Source organism: Varroa jacobsoni, unplaced genomic scaffold, assembly GCF_002532875.2.
Source record: "Varroa jacobsoni isolate VJ856 unplaced genomic scaffold, vjacob_1.0 contig00751, whole genome shotgun sequence".
Taxonomy (NCBI): Eukaryota; Metazoa; Arthropoda; class Arachnida; order Mesostigmata; family Varroidae; genus Varroa; species Varroa jacobsoni.
In genome coordinates, this window is record NW_019214519.1 from 60,436 (window position 1) to 78,493 (window position 18,058).

At 43.0% G+C, this 18,058-nt stretch overlaps 1 long non-coding RNA gene across 1 annotated transcript; it reads left to right on the plus strand.

Moving 5' to 3' along the window:
• The first annotated feature begins 13,040 nt into the window (after positions 1-13,040).
• On the plus strand, positions 13,041-16,984 carry LOC111271547 (uncharacterized). Its single transcript, XR_002686926.2, has 4 exons — positions 13,041-13,210; positions 13,661-13,816; positions 15,100-15,312; positions 16,076-16,984. It is a non-coding gene; the product is annotated as an uncharacterized LOC111271547 (long non-coding RNA).
• The last annotated feature ends 1,074 nt before the right edge of the window (positions 16,985-18,058 follow it).

The following is an 18,058-nucleotide window of genomic DNA, read 5'->3' on the forward strand; positions in this document are numbered from 1 at the left end:
CCGAAAGAGATTAGGGAACGGAGGAGGCTATCAGGGGATGTCTGACAACTGGGGGAGAAGTCAATTGAGCGAAGGGAAGGCCGGAGCGTTTGATATCAATGTCGAGAATCTACAATTGGACAAAAGGACGGAAGTGTATTGGTTTGACTCACATTCACAGATTTTTGTCGGCCATTATAGTTTTGCTCATAGAAATGCTAGTTGCTCTGTGATTAACGTGTCCTAAAAGTGTAGTGAATTACAAAGCGTATAACGGATCTCATAATAGCTGTATACGACAATCTATCACCGGCTATTATAGATAGCGGGTGGCTTTTCCATAAACCCTGTAGAGAAAACATGGGATGGCTAGCCTAGTTTATGATACGCGTAAGCCAATTATCATATTAGGATCGCACGATCATAATGCGCATGTTAGGCCCTGCACAACCTAAGATAAGGATCTGTTTCAACAAACGAATACGCTTCAGCCGACAACCTTACGCTCATTCGACCTAGTTGACATTTCTTTACTAATAACACGTTTTTAAGACAACGGATCTGAGAGTGTGCCTGTGTTTGTCGGACGAAATTTTTCGGAAGACTAAAACTTCTTAGAACATATGGACCTAGTGCTTTTGGAGAAAGGAAACGTTTTCAACATATTCAACCCTGGCATGATATACCCATGTATCAATGCTCATTCTTTTATGTATAATGGCGCCCTACTGGCTGGCTTTCATATTTGCTTCTCGTTTTCACAATAACCGTAATCTCCGTGTAGACTGACGCACAGACAACCCTACAGCGTTGTACAACAGGGCCCAAAGCTCCTTCCAATATCAAAGTCCAGTCGTTTTTTGTTTAGATTACAGTTAGATTTCTCGTAATCTGCTATCACGCGCCTAACGTTGGCTACGCTGGATAAATAAGGTTTGCTTTTGGCTTAAGTTGAAGGCCATTTCGCGTGATAGGCCATCGTAAAAGCCGAACAACAACGGTGACGATGCTAGCAGCAGTAGCGCAAATGTCTTCATCTGCGTGTTGTGTTCGTATGTTTTTCTCTTGTTTGAAACTTTCTTTCTTCTATGCGAGCAGGACATTATCCGCCGGCATAGAGAGAAACAACCTTAAAAGGTAACACAGCCTTATATTCCCGTTGTGTACTCGCATTCGGTATGAGTTCAATGCCCGCAATCAGCTCCAACAAGCTCGAGCGAACGAACGCTAACACGCATCAGGCAGATAGCTTGTAAGTTCCTGAATCTAATAATCAGACGATTCGTGAATCAGAGGCATCAGTAGTGCTGGTACTACACAATAGCTGTTTGAGCGTTTTACATACAGCAGGGTAAGATTTTCCATATGTTTTTTGATAAACTAAAAAAAACGATTTTTAGCACAGAGTAGGACTGTCCTACACATCCATTACCTTAGAGACACACATGTGTGGAGATAATTTTGTTTAGAAGATTTCCGATTAAAAAAATTGTTCGTGGTTTATAATTGTAGAAATTAAAAAGTGCTTTATTATACAGTTGGTTCAAGTTCAATATAGGAAAAAAGTGCTGAGCATTAATGGAGTCACGCGCATTTTACGTAGCACGGATCTCGAACATGAACACGTAGTCAGCTTTGTTAAAACACCCCGTTTATCGATAATAACAAACGTGTTGACGTAAATTGCAAATATTAATAAGGACTCCTGCCTATAGGTATGCTATTGGCGTAAGATATGTTAAGAGATTTGTCAATTCGTTTCTGTATGTGACCCTTTTCCGCTGCGTTTAACGTTTCCACTACAAGTACGCGGTCGATGGCCTGCCGCTTCTGTAGCTCGCCTATACCGTGTTTACGGTTAAAGCTTTTATGATTCCCGGGCTCGCAGTGAACGCGCTAATTCCAGCAGGAAGAGGTAACTTCCTGTTGGCTTTAAGGCTAAGGATCTTTAGTAACATATGTACTGCATGCATATATCAACAAGTTAACTGCTAAGATATCCCCATTTAAATTGTCGAGGCAATAAAGTTGGATTACACATGCACACGGGAGCTTTTAAATAACTTCAGTCACGACGACGATCAACCACTGAGTTCTTTTGGCAGGCGAACATATTGATTATACCTGTGTCTGGTGAACCTCTCTAAATCGCAGAATTATTTATGCATTTGTAAGAAACCAATTTATTTATTTGGTTTAGGAGAAACCAAACTCTTCATTTACTAGTACACGATATATATGTGTATATAAGAGATAGGACAATGGTAACTATAATATGCAGATCACGCCCAGAGAATGTAGGTTACGTGCTTAGTGTCTCCCCATAGTAGCCGGTAACTGCAGAAAAAGATTATACCAAAGCGTCCTATCTTGTAGGTGTCTTTATTGCCCTATTTTGTGGTGATAGTGTATACCGCAGATAAATAAATATCAGGGGAAAATACTAGGCCTTTACTATCCTACTGTCTTATAAACTTTTCGAACACCCACAAGAAGTGATTGGATATCAAGCAATCCTTATGGCTACTTGTTAGCCAAAGAATAACTAATTTAATATGGTTTAAGATCTACGAGAACAACATCAAACCCTTGCGAAGGAGTCTCGAATTCAAGCCTTTATCACCTTTGTATAGTGGATCATAGTGCAGACGCTGTTCTCTAAGGATAAAGCCATTTATCAATGCTAATTAGGATCCAACTAAAAATTTTTTTCATTGGTTTTCTTCTGTTTTCACTATTTTCATGTTCGAACTTCGATAAACAACCGTTCACTAGTGAACCTGATGCAGCCCTAAGTGTATCTATTGTTACATTTCTTCAAAGAATAGCAATCCTTCACGAAGCAGTATTTTGTGCTTTCGTCACCATTAATAGGTAGCAGCATTCACTTCGTTTCGGGTTGGCACCTTCTGCCACTCGCCAGTTGTTAAAAAGGAAGTGGCGGCAGGCCAGAAGTGATGGATAGCAGTGGCCGCGCTGCCGCAACAGGGCAGGGACGCACGTTGATGTTAATTATATTGGTTCTTAATTAAGGTAATTGCAGATAACGGAAGTAAAGGTACTATGATGGATCCCGGTGGAGAAAGAGAGAAGATGATGGCTAGAAAACAGTTATTAGTGACGAGAAGGTAAGGGCCACCCGTAAGGATGCTAAGCAACGTACCTCTTTCTCCCCCGAAATGTATCGTGACATTAGACTACACGGCAAATTCGCCGTAGCTCTAGTATCGTTGAGAAACATTGCAGGTGAGCACAGTCATTGGCACCAGTAGTACGTGTCAACTCATATTTTCTTCTTTTTCTTACATAAATTGTATAATAGTGGTAGAATATGCATAGGACCATCCTATAATCAGCCCTTTCAAAGCGCATTTCCCTTTCTTCCAAGGGGTTGAAGTAGTATTGTATTAGAGTTATAGACAGCCTCTCCTCGTGAAACTCCTGCCAACTGCTGACCTAACAGGTATCCGTGTGACATAGACCCTCTGTCGTGAGCAGTAACGTGTCTCCACTCTGCGATCCGTACAACCACATCCTATTGCCTTGTACGTCCTATACCGTCGCTATACACGCATCTACCTGGGCTGCCCGCTCCATAGACTACCCTAAACTGCGTACTAGATGAATGGACCCCACGCTAGTCATGTACCCGACCTCCTAAAATCGATGTGTCTCTGTATGAAGCTGAAGACAAAACGACCAGGCAATGGTGTTCCTGGCAGCGTAGCGTACTCGGGAAGGACTGATTGCCTCTGAGACTAACCCGTCTCCAAGGGAAATGTTCGTGGAGAGAGATTTGAACAGAGAAGTTCTATACAGCTAAAATGAGGAAGAGAAAAAGCGCGCGAGAGAGTAAATGGGGAAGCTGTAGAACGCCAATTTTAAAGTTGAAGTTCAATCCGCGCGTGCAGTGCACGCGGTTAGGCGGCGGTCAACGCTTGATGCTCGCAGCACCGACAACGGCGGCCATTTTCTGCTCGCATTGCACGCGTCAACCTTCAATGATGGATAAACTAAGTAAAGGTTGGGAGTCGCGTGTTCAGAGTACCGGCTAAGCGCAGCGTGTCCCACTGCGAAGCAGTCCAACAGAGAAAGATGCAAGACGAACAAAAGTGAACGAGAAATTTATGGAGATGGGTGATAGCTTCTGTGAGGTCTGTATCACCTAGTGGTTGCGAGCGGCCGCCCAGGCAGTACTCCTTGTCTGAGCACTAGGTGCGCTTTGGCAGCCTGTAATAGTCGTATTGGTTATGAAGACAGCTGGTTTAATAATAGATGTATGAAGGGGACAATTCATATATGTATATATACTCTCGACGGACTGTACCCTGAAAGTTGTGCAAACATATCTCAAACGAGAAAAGCAAAGAATGAATATTATTGTCATTCAGCTAGGTTTGCCGTTTGCTTTAGTCTGGTCTGTGTGTCGTGTGCCTCAGCCAACGCGTCACAGACTGAAGTACTTGACGAGCTTGTACGAGTGGCGTGCACACGTGTGATTTAGCTAGCTCCATTATTGCGCGTCAGGGGTTTAAGAAGTGAAATAGATCGATGACTCGTGTCAAATTAGTAAAAGTGGCGACCTGTACAAACGAACGATTGCTCAACCAATGCAGGTACTCACCCATAGACACAAAGGAACTTATAAAATAAGGTATATTGATTGGTGTTAGAGCAAATACATTCGGATCATTATGATCATGTAAGACGCCTTTACTATACTGCGATTGAACAGGTTGACCGAGCAAAGGTTACATGGCTAGCTGCTAGGATGTATGTGGTAATGAACGCAAAAGCACACTGGCAATCGTTCAGACAAGTGAAATAGTGAAATGCAATGTATAGCTTCTGTTAATTCCAAGGTTCTTTGGGCTAGGGCACTTACGCCTCATCTGACTGTATTAGGCTGTCACAAACAAAACCGGCGGGCTTTGAGATGAAATTTTTGAATGATCGTTACTAGCAGACGAAATTCGCCTGGTACGTACTCCAACTTTATAAAAATCTGCGGGTAAAGATTGGCTGTATTTACTCCAAGCGAAAAGAGGTCAAAAGGAACAATATATATTTTAGTCTCAAAAGTCAACGCTTAGTGGTTAACGTTTTGCTGTACAAAGGCGACAGCGCTGCGCAGATTCATTACATACTAGTGAAAACATTAGGTGAAGAGGCTTTATGAATGGTGCAAACATTTCGACAATGGAGATTGGAGAGTTGAAGACCAGCAGGAGAGATGTCAAGGCCCGAAAGACAAAAGCTCATTGCCACAATCGGATTCCACAAAGCAGGACTTAAAATCTAAGAGTCCTGTGGGTCAAAACTGGCGTTTCACATGCAACGCAGAAACTGAGCAAAAAGTGAGCCCCCGTTAATTGACGCTAACTGGAAATGCGTATGGTATATTCCACGTGCGAAACCTTCATCAAGAGGAACCTTGCCTGGAGCATAGGGCCGGCGTAGACGTGACCTAGCTTAATCTCTACTGCGAGTCGAAAACGCCCTGAAAAGAAGTTGAATCCTGCGGCAGTTCCAAGTAGGTCCGGACGTCAGGTGATAATAGCCCTGACAACTGACGTCAGGGGCATCTGCTTCTACAAGATACTCGTCGAAAATGAAACAATCAATGCAGTCCGCTATCTCGAGTTCTTCGAGTCGGGAATCATGGGCCGTTGGCACGGCAATCAAAAGCACACGGTCTGATTATTTGATGGCAACGCAAGACCTTATAGCGTTGCGACTCAGCAGAGGATTATTCGACGTTGGCTTCAATTCCCTCATTGCCCCGATGTGCGTCCGTGAGGTTACGGGGCTTTCCGCGCCCTAAAAAGGGCAACAAGCGACCAAGCATGTTTTACTATACGTTTATTTGGAGAAGCCATAGATAAAGCAATCGCAAATGGAACTGCTAGTGGTGTGTATACGCTTGCGCAAGAGTCGCCAGAGCGCTAGGACAGGCGTGTAAAAGTAAACAAAAACAGTAATACATGTACACAGAATAGAACGTAATCATTCTAGCAAAAGTTATTCAACTTTCGCGTATAAAAGAATAACATTATGTTAGGGACGATTATAATTAGGTAACGTTGTTAAAATAGTGTCATAAATAAATTACCTCGTTTAATCAGCATTATCATTTAGCGCTAGTAACAATCGATTAAAAAGTTTAGCATGCAATAAAGGTCAGAAGATGCAAGGTTATTTACTAACTAAGGGATAATTTGTTTGTTAATTTGAAATAATTTTGCGTACGCTAAGTATAAACTAGGCCTATTATAGTGATGGATCTGAAAATGCATCTCCTCCAGTTGCTTCTGTTCTCATAAAAGAAAAACCGGTTTCCTTGTGTCATTTACACCAAATGACAAACCATTATTCTACAACAGACAGCAAACTAATCCTATGAGTACCTTTTTTTTCGCATTTGTATTGAGATCTGCTCGTAATGACAATAAACATAGCATTAATTTATTTGTTTGACTTGATTTACGTTTATATCGTCTAACATGCGTCCAAGAATGTGCTTACGTAAATTGGGCACAGGCGAAGACAAATCGTGCTGATGCGTTAACGTCCCTTCATTATACTGCTCTGAAACGGTCTTGTATCGAGCTAAGAAATGGAATTATCTTGCAATTATCGCCTAAACTGGCAAGCTTCGCTCAAAATATCCTCCATTTCCAAACGAACTTTAATTGTTAACCCACTTCTTTTGACGTTAGCATCAGATATATCAGACACATGTAGTTGGGGTTGTGTCGTGGTAATCTCATTACGAAGCAAAGCTTACGTGCAATGGAAGGAGAGCAACAACAGAGAAGCTAGCTGACCGGTTTCTTTCGGTCATTCGTACATGCCCAAGGCTCAAACACATCACGGTGTGATTGTAGCACCATGTTGCATGAATTAAAGCCCACAGTTGCGTTAGCTCTCACACGTGCAACGTGCATCTAACGATACTCTTGCACGTTTACATTAAACACACAGACAAGCAGGTACCTATGCTGCCAGTCAAACGCCCCGACCGGAGCGTCTTTCAATGGTCAAAGAAGAAGTTCCCCTAATTAATAGCAATTCGTTAATAAGCAAACTAAAGACCAAGCTAACAATGAAATCGCTTCAACAGCACTCCCTTCAAGGTAACTATTACGTTGTTTACTAGCATAAGTTACTACAACACAATGCTGTGACTCTCCAGTAGGTCTGGCCTGTTAGGTCTAATCATCAGCCAGGATGCAAAGTGAAGGATCGCTTCGTCCTATTTCACTCACGTGCTGCATAGTCAAAATAAAAGTGCGCGTTAAAAACTATAGTGAATATCTTTTCGGGGTTCGAATCTTCTTGACGATCTTAACGTCTCGGTCTCACCCAGCGGATCTACTAATTTACTAACCGGTTAATTTTCTCTTTTTTTTATCAATGAATTTTGCCGGGGATCAGGCAGTGGGTAGTGATCTTGGCAGTGATGTTGACAAGCGGAGCTCATCTGCTGCTCTCGCTGTTACGCGCCTTTCGCCGTTGTTCGTGTGCTTTGCTTTTGGACTGCACTACCACGGATAGTAGGAGCTAAGCGCTGCTCATGGGTGTCCACTGCTCATCGATTGTCGTTGCTTAGATAGCGGTGTAGGGCTCTAGGTAGAGCAAAATCTACTTCGAAACCATCCAGGTCGGACAAGGACCGAGCTTAAGATCGCCGGAAACAGCGCCCACCCTATCAATCAATATCCTTCCACAAGTCTCACTTGCATTGCCATCCATTATCCAGTCTGTCCACCGAAGTGGCTAGAAGCTGGTCCGATGACTGCGATCACCTGGCTCGAGGCCGCTTCCGTTTGGCACCCAAACGCCCGCTGAACTTTTGCCAACAGGACTTCTGCAGTCAATTTTTTTTCATCTTAAACCCGTGTAGCCTTTGCTCTGGTAGAGAGTAACTGGGAAATATGTTTAAAGTGAAGTACGAGGTCAATAAGCTAAGGGCAATTTTTGTAAACCACTATAGGTTATTAAGTCATCTTTGGAAAAAGATCCTGGTGCGCAAAGGTAGACAGCAAAAAAGTAAGACAGACAAAGGTGAGAATAGAAAAATATAGCGAGCGCATGAAGCCGAGTAAACAGCATTCGGTCAATGGAGAAACAGCGACAGTGATGCAATGGGTGCGACGCAAGTATGCAGATGGACAAGTGGGCAGGCTATTATAAGGACAATGATATCTAAGTACGCGAAGGTTCTAGAGCAACGTTGAGGTCTCAGGATACGTACTGTTAGATCTGGAATTAACAAATATATAGTAAATTCTGGATATATAAATTAGATATTTATTTTGATTAAGCTTTAAGTTTGTCGGCTGAGTAAATGTAGTAAAATGCCTGAATTGTGTGCTCCTTTATCCTATAGTAAGAATACTAGGCCTACGTGTCCATTTATCGTTGCTCGACTGTCAAGGCGTGTTCGATATCGCCCAGCATTCTTCGCAATGTGTTATCGCTTATGTTAGAAGGCTTTAATGTGATTCAACATCAATTTACCATACCGAAATGTTTATGCGTGTACATCGTGCAATGCATCGTTCACTAAAAATCGTTTGACGATACCGCGCTATGGCTGTATGAGCTTAGCGATGAAGAACCAGGCGTTTGGACTGCCGATACACGAATGATACGCTACGTCGGCACAGGGTCAGCCGAAAGGTAGCAGCCGATTTCGAACGCCGTCAGTGCATGCTTCGCCCATATCCGTTATCAATTAACGTCAATACGAGCACACGACGACTCGTTTTTAGTTTGTTCCAGTTGTGCTAGCACGAACGGCACGTGCTACAATTATATCACAGACAGGCGTGGCCATTTATATTGTACTAGCTAGCGATCCGAATCTACGGGTGTATGTGTATGTATGTATGTATGTATGTATGTATGTTCCTTCCATATATTATATCTCTATAATTACGTGTTACCACGACGTAAATGGGAAACAGGTAATCGGAACATAAAAGAGAGCGATTTATGGAGAATACGCATATCGCCAGAGTACAATACAGTCGAGCAAATCGGCTGTTTCATTCACTGCTTTTATGTAGTATAGCTTCGATGACCTAGTCAGATAGGCTTAGCGGTTCTGGCAGAAGCAGTAACACTCCTTAGCATCGGCTTCTGGCAGGCGTCTCATAGCGGCCCATGATAATCTCGTCATAATACACCATTGGCTGTTTGCACAATCATCGTTACTTAGGCATACACACATTCATGTATAGGCTGGAATATACGAGTTCGTTGACACACAGACGCGGCCAGTAACATCACGGCACGCGTACATTCAACAAGCGAGATCGCTACGGATAAAACGATATAGAGTTACGTTACAGGTGTCGCAAAGTCTTCTCCGGAAGTCACACCAATGGAAGGGTACTCTTCGTGTAGCTCGCTAGCAGTAGATGGTAGCTAAGCCCGAAACTGAATCACCTAGCAGCCGCCGCTGGGTGTTTGTGACAAGCTCCGGCTTAGACCCGATGCGAAACCCAGGTAGGATCCGATTCTTTTAGATTCGGATGGCTGAAGCTTCCACTGCTCCTACCATGGCCGCCGCGAATAACCGGAAGTTGGCTGCAATCGGACGATCACAACTGCAGCCCGTAACCAGCGGGCAGCGTCATGCCTCGCCGCCCACCCGGCTGATATGAACACTAACCAGCTGATATCAGTGAGAAGCAATGGCAACGCCGCTGCCGGTCTTGCGGAAAAGCAATATCCTCTCTTTGCCCGCTTGTGTCCGTCGACGACGCCCGCTAACAGAAACACGCAAGGTTCGTGCATATCGAAAAAGAGACACTATGCATTCTTGCCAAGACAAGATACCAATAGAACATGTGTCCCGTACAGTGGACTAACCATCCGCTTGTATCACAACAGACCCGCCGTACACATTTGGTGTTGTTTGTACTATAACGGATACACCTAAGATCGAGCTACAGAGTAGATAGGTGGCTGTATCTTTGTTTTATGTACTTACCTTAAGACTCGATCTATCGTATGCCTACACTTTACCTGTGTATATTACATTGGGACCTAATTTTGGACAGCGGACGTGCAGGTGATGAGGCCTCGTTTATACAAAACTAACAAGGGTCTCCCTTACCGTTTACTATACGCCAATCGCATCATTGATAAGACTGATTTCAAAGGGAAGATGCTGTATGGTTAAGCCTGGGTCCGAAGAGGACTGGAGTGAGAAGAACCGAACAAGCAATAGAAGAGTTGATTTGTTCAGAAGAAAAACGCTGCCAATAACCGTTCCTGGTGGACAAGGCGTAATCAGCAAGAAATAGGCAGCGAGCCCCGTCTACAAGCTGAAATAGGATACAAAACAGACGAGAGGGAAGTTACTCGATAGAAGTAAAAATCTGAAGATTCTACGGTTCTTCAGAAAACCTTTTTTGAGTGAACTTGACATGAATACGTCGGTAATGGAAACAGATTAATTGAACGATAATAATACGAATTTCTAGTGCCTATTCGTTACTACTGTTTACACATAAAATAAAAAAAAAACGTAGTAAAGTGAGCGGTGCCATCTGTGGCGACAAAAAAAGGACAAGATCGCTGTGCCCGGTTGTGTACCTATTTTAAACACTATTCTCTTTTTTATTTGTTTTAAATAAAAATAAAAAAGAAAAGGGTTCTCGCAATTTCTGTATGGGTAATTGTATATGCCAACATGAATGAAATGATTTGATAGTCCTCTTCACTTTTAAGGGGGCTGTTGTTTCTTTGTCTGAAAAAGTTACCTCCTCTGCGGATCGGGACAAGGAATGTATGGAACGGTACAGGCCTGGGTACCTGCTTGGTTTAGCTCGTCATTATCAGCAGTGGGCTACTCTCTCGCAACTATTTAGTAGCAAACGTAACTTTCTAAAACAGCTTCGACTGGGGACCACAAGGTTAGGAAGGGGAACAGCCAGCGGCGATCCTCCCTCCTCCAACATATTTTCGTTGCGGTTCGCAAACTTCACCGGTCTGCTATCATTGATGGCATATTTTTTTCGAGCGAATGAAGATCGAGGCCATTCTTCGGAGGGGATAATATGGACAATACAGTAGCTTCATAAGCGGCCAGGTGGTTTCCGGCCTCTTTATATAACAGAACACTATTATTGAATAAAACTCTATTTATTTATCTATATTATAGGAACTTTTGCAATTAAATTGATCTAACAAAAATCACAGAGCAATATCTAGTAAAAGAGAAAAAAACATGCTCACTTTTACCATACTTGACCTTCTTGAATGTTTTTATTCTGTTCTATTTATTAGCTACAGGTGCCTCACAGGTGAATCCTAAACGTTATCCTAACCACAATCGCCATTCCCTAATTCAACAGCAGTGTATCACCCTCAAAGTGGATTAGAACAAGACGGAGCAGGAGTAGAAAAATAGAATAGCCAATTCCTTTTAGTATTTCCCCACCGCTACTCACTGCAAGTAAGCCTAAGGCTCACGTCCAACCATTTGCTTTTCTCTTTTGGCCTTACAAAGCTGGCTTGCTGTGCGACTCTGTTTGGCTCAACATGGACTCCCGTTGCGGGGTTAGTCGAACCACACACTGGCATTTTGTCCGCTGCACGCTTTGCATTCCTAAAAAGTCCTTAAAGAAGAAGTCCTATCTATAGTACCTGTTCTTACCAGCATCTAGCTGGATGATCGCGATTTTCATGCGCGTTTCCCTTTACCTTTTTAGGAATAGAAGTAAACTAGAGGAGCCTACCAGTCATTGCCGACAAAACGACCAACTGCATAAAGCACAACGGTGGCCACATCAGAGTTGTACGAACCAGTAGCTGGAGGGGATCACCAAGCAACTGTCTGTACGGTTTTACTGCTGTTTTTGGAGCGATTATTGCAGCAGCCGTAGTTATTGCTAGTGTTGCCGCTGCGGTGCCGCCGACCCCAAAATAGATACGATTCCGTCGTCGATTCCGATTGGAACCTCGCCCAACCGTCTGCCAGGGTAGGGTCCATGCAGACACACAGTGACCCACCAGGTTGCTGTCAGGACATAAGCAATTCACTAATCAGAACGCGCACGGACTAAAAGTATCAGCTGAGAGCATATTTATGCCTAGTACCGCATTATTCGTCATGTATTTCACATATCTCTGCGACTGGCCGTCGCGAACGCCATGAACGAATAGGCCTTTGACACTCCGAGATATCGTACCATAAGTTGAAAACTGTGTTCCAGCTGCCGAATCGTCGAACAGCATCGTATCTACGGCAAAGCGAAAACGTTATGCGTTTTTGTTATCAGCCCGTCCTACCGTTTGCTTACTTGCAGTTGAAGGATTGTGTTGCAACAAGGTTTGGATGGACGCCGTTTTCCAGCGGAGATCCGAGTAAAAGTATCTGTATCTAACTTCGTGAGTGCACGTCTCGCTTAGAGGTCGTTGTACAACTTAAAGTTAGCGCGCAGGGCCGAATTTTCCCGGTATAAATACACCCCCAATTTGCAGGCTACTTACGTGTCGCATCTGCGGCATCCTGGCACAGTGTCTGCGTATCCTATCCGCTATTGTTTACCTTCCTGAACGGGTTTTGTTGCGGCCGTAAGTTTTACTCTTCTAGTTTTTTTTAAGAAGTATCGAACTTTAGCAATTGTTAATTTCAATTGTCTTGACTTGTTTTACGGTACCACAGCTTGCGCTTTGTTTCTATCTCCATCTTAATAACTGTTCTTACTTGATTTTTCTAGATTATGAGCGTTAGGTCAGCTCAGTATTGCGCTTAGCTAAGAAAAACAATTATCAAAGTACTGGGTTAAATAAAGCGAGCTTTGCGGATGATAATGAAAGCGTTGCTTGCGCAAGATATGCATGTTATAATTATATTATATATATTAGTAATAATTATAAGTATAAACATTGCTAACATTACTATTACACAGAAGTCCTGCACAGTCATTGATCTACTGTTCTTCTTTTTTTGATATAAACTTGACATTAAGTATATCAATACCCTCATAAGTATATAAGGTAGGTCATGTTATTGACAGACATAATAAATATGCGTGAGGAATGGGTATCACACCGGTGAAGATCTCCAGTACTCAAATACACCTGCTTCTCTGCGTAGTATGTTTTCATTAAAGTGACAAAATCGATCACGGCGTTCGCGATTACTACGTACGGAGAACCAGTAGGGAAGATCAATTGATCATGCCAATTCGTGACTGAATGGGACGCGGTGAGTATCGCTTCTTACCTGATCTTTGCTCAGCCTATGGTTCTAGCATAAGCTTTCTTATTGGCTCCATAGAACAGACAGTCTTCATTCGCGTTTATCCCATAGCCTTTAAACGATAGGACGTATGCATATTTGAACAGTCAAGGTGTCAAGGCGACTTGCACCAGCAGGGCATTGTCTTCGCCTGACATGAAATTCCCTGTTCCGCCATCAAATCATTGTTGGTGACCCAGAACAAAGCGAAGAACAGATTGGTATAATGAAGCCATAAGTTATACCGGCTAGACGAAACCGTGTTGCTTGTACGGTACAGCTAGTTGCTATGGTTGTTAAATATAAAAAGTTTCTAAAAGCATAAGGGATTGTTGATACGGACGCAGAAGTACTTTTCTCACTCCTCTGCGAGCAGTTGGTACTAAATTTCGTTTTTCTGTATACGTTGTTTAAAAGGTTCTTTTGCAGGCTGAGATCATCGCCACCTATGCAATGGCTGAATAGATGTATCCATTCAACCATGCATGGTGTCCTACGTGCTGTTCCATTGAAATGGGGAGTTCAAAGACAAAAACACAACGACGAAAATCGCCGGGAGAAAATCTCGTAAATGTACGAAGTATTTGTCGCCGTACAAGCTGAAGCCTACTAAAATTGATTTATCACGTTGATTGGGGCCTAACCTCGATAGAATGTAACGTGGTCATAGTACATAGAAGTTACTCAGTTACTGTGTACATAGGTACATTGGCATTCGTAGTCTTGTAATATTATTGACGCGTGACCTTAGAGTCTACTTGTAGTCTATTTTTACCTATTTTAAGTGGTTCCCTTGAAAACACACAGATACATACTCAAACATAACCGATTTCGGCAAGAGGTACCGTCCAAGTTGAAGATGAGATTGCTAGCCAAACGGGAAAAACACGTCAACACTGAACTTATATGGTTTCTGGGAGTTGGCAGTAGAAATGGGAGAACCATGAACTAGGAGATCATTAGTGGCATTAACAGTTGTTTGGGCCCTATGCGCACTTGGTCGAGGCTGTGGAAAATTTCGCTTAGAGCGAGCTAGCCACAACTTTGTCTGGGTCTCGAGCGCACAACTAAATTAACAGACACACGATTGCCAGGACCTCGGTTTTCGTTGGCTGGGTCATTATGCTACTTCGTTGTGCGCATACTAATGTTGGCGATGTGTTCCGGCAAACCCAGCAGAAAAAAGCGAAAAGTAACCATTATTTTAAACATGGCAATTGGCGAGGCTTGTCAATTTGGTTTGCAAATTAAAGAGACCCTATCAAGGGGCAATCGTTTTTTTAATCGATAGGAGGCTGCAATTACGGGGCGAAAAGGTTAACCGATAAACAAACACTGGCGTTCCGATATTTATCCAATTGAAAAGTCCTAGTTTCTCTGCACATTCTCATAAAGCATATTTTAATCTGAAAACGTTAGCGTATAATTTAAATGCATTGCTCAGGACTCCAGGAAGGTAATGTTCGAGGCAGATAGGCATAAGGTAGGAGCCAGCCGTATATTCGTTATGCATTGTAATATTGCTCTAAATTATATCATAATACGAGACATTTGAAGAGATTTCACCAGAAAATAGCCATGGCCCCATTTCAGGGTAGCAGACAAAATTAGAACCACTGTTGATTAGTTTTTAGCTTCCAAGGAGATGCACCAAATTATGATATGAGTCCAATCAACAAGTTTAAAAATTCGTTTTTCTCCGAAAGCATTCACAAAGCTGGTGGCTCACATACCCCCACCCTCCTTCGGTGGAAGCTTCCACTATTTTCAACGAGAGACCCATTTCTCTGAAAAGTCAACGCTTCATAAATCTTGTTTTTTTCGTCTACCTTTGGGCCGAACCCGCTGCTTCGCAGATTATGATCGGGTCGGCACACTCAAAGCCATCAGGCGCCAGCTGAACGTCAGGTCATCAGAGCGGACCTTCGACGTTCACAGTTAACACACGGATGCGGCTGTCCCTGACCGATACTTACTTCCACACCATCCATATTGAAGTCTTATTGGAAATTGACGGGATAATTAATGATATCGGTATGAACGTCTGCGTGCAGAAGATGCACAGCACGGTAAGGACAAATTCAGTGCACTCATAGAACGACACATACAGATGTCTGTTCATACGATTATAGGCAGATCAACGACCGAGCACACATATACGCTAATATAAAATAGTGCGCGAAAAAAAGGATCTGCACTACAGCCTTCTAAATGAGTCTGTCAGTGAGAAGAAACAACTTAATTCGGTTAACAAGGTTAATGTTTAAATAAAACCAGAATAATAAAGGCGAGAACAAACACTTGGGGAACTGTATCTGTGTAGCTAATCATCTTTAAAAACAAACTCGCAGCTCTATCAAATTTTAGTAAATTTATCTGACGCTACTGATAACGACATTCGTAAGCTAAATATATAAACAAAGCCTATACAACCCTCAGAAAAAACACATTAATCAGAACAAACGCTTTAAAAATTACGACATGGCACCACTGAAATGACGCCAACGCCATCCTTATCTTCCGATTGTCTTGCTCTCTTTAGCATTTATGACACTTTAAAGGACACATATAGTACGCCAGCACTTGTTCAACACAGCCTTAACCCTTCCCGGCACGGACCTAGAGGCTTCTCAACCTTGTGTAAATATGTAACCGCCGTGAATGACAAATCTAAACCTTTGGTGTAATAAATAACGGATTTCCCTCATTTATTCTCACACTACGATAAGATGCGAGTTTATGGCACATATCCATAAGGCATTGCTTTCCCCTTTTCTCGCCGTCGTTCGGTACGCAAATGCAGATGTTCATGTCTTTCTTGGTTGTTTTAAGGCACTCATCTGGACCTTCAGACGCAGAACACTGGTGCCAACGAACCCATGTGCAGTCGAACGTTGTGCCCTGTAGGGTCGAGCCAGGCCGCAGCGGAAGTAGTCTTCCCAACGCGACATAATCGGCCGCCCTTCCTTTCTCCGGGAACCTGTATTACTACCAATCACGACATCGCCGTTTTCGAGAAAGCGTACCCGTCGGTATGTGCAACACCAGTTGCATATACCCATTCCTTTGATAGGGTGTATATGTTCATGGGCAGAGCAAGCAATACCGAGCTCAAATAGTAACCTTAACAATATAGAACAATCCTAGAACGCCGTCATTGGCCAGTCGGTTGTCGACACATACATGTTAAACCCATGCGTTAAAATGAGGCTTGTAGAATCTGCAGTAATCCGGTGCGCCAACAGCTCACCTGGCCTTCAGGTACGTACGTGAGGCCGGGCGGCGAGCCTAGATAGGTACCAGGGGAGAACCAGCGTAGTAAATAAGCGTATGGACTGTAAATCTGTAGTCGAGCATGCTCTACACAGTACCCAGCACTGTGTAGAGCATGCTCGGCTAGCGCTATAAGAAATGGCATAAGCCTACATGAGATGTTGACTAGGGGCATAATAGCGTATACTATTGTTTTGTCAAATTGGTGTATGTGCTCCAACGATAAGGCAATGGACGTGAATCATACTTACAGGACATACTAAACTGCTTCCAGACTTATTCTATAAAATGAAGTAAACAATAGGCTATTAGAGGAGCAGCTGTAAGGACCTAGTATGGAGTGTCTATAACTGCACGTGTACGTTCGGTGGATTGCGATCGAATCACGTGTTTTGGATAATTTTGTGAAAATTGATTTTGTCTAGATAAATACTCCACACAAGTGTTACCATAGAATCTTTCTTCGAATGACATGTGTTTTAATATGAGTTAATGACACTTCAGATATTGTTATCGTTTAGTGCGTATTGACCCTAGTTCGTTCCTAGTTTTCTGGCTAAGATGAAGGTATAAGTTAATACAACAAATACCCAAATAAGCCTATAGATTCTAAACCCATGGACAGCTCAGTTTTTGTACCAATTGTTTACGAGCCAAGCACAGCCTGCGTTCATGTGGAAGCGAAAAGCTTTGGGGCAATGAGCGCTATGATTTGTGATGAAACATCAGCCAAAGTTGATTGCCCCCATTCTTAGGACAGCTATTCTCGTCACCTTACAATCGTATTCAGCACAGGAAAAGCAGACACATGTTAGTAAATTCTGTTTGAGTGCTGCTAAAATAGAAAACGTTCCTTCAAGCAGTACTTTTGCGGCTTTTACAACCGCCACTAGCAACACTATTATACCTTCGAGGGTCCTAAAGGGTCTGTCGAAAATTTCTTAACGATCCAATCTCGTTTAACAAAGCCTTCCACGCTTCCTTCGAACGCGTTGTTTCCTTCATCGAGTTCTTCCCCAAACTATGCACCCCTCCGCCGCTGCTATTAGCACTACCATCCGTACAAAACCATCAGTAGTAACTAAGATTCCATCTATCCATTAATGATTATACGAGATTCAGGAAAGGAGAAAGGTGATTGCCTTAACTCAATGACATATACAGAGATGGTCGGTGTATATGTTCGTCAATATAGTCTCCGTCCGTTTTCGCTGTCCAACATCGAGTGCATTGCTGCCAGTAAGGAAAGAACAGTTTAGGCGGGATACTGGGGCGATACTGAATGAGGTATTGAGCACGAGAGCGGCGGAGCCGGCGGACGTAACGGGTTTAGGCTTGAAAAAGAAGGCAGAGGATAAAAAAAGGAGACGCTTTATTGTATTTCTGATTCTCAATGATGATACATTCGAATGGTCTTATACTTCGACGCCAGCAACGTCGTGTCAATTTTACCATAAAGTAACCCTCCTCGCAGACCCTCGATTTCTGAGATGTGCAGCTTTATACAGGTTGTCCATCTCCGCTATGTGCCCTCCTACTACT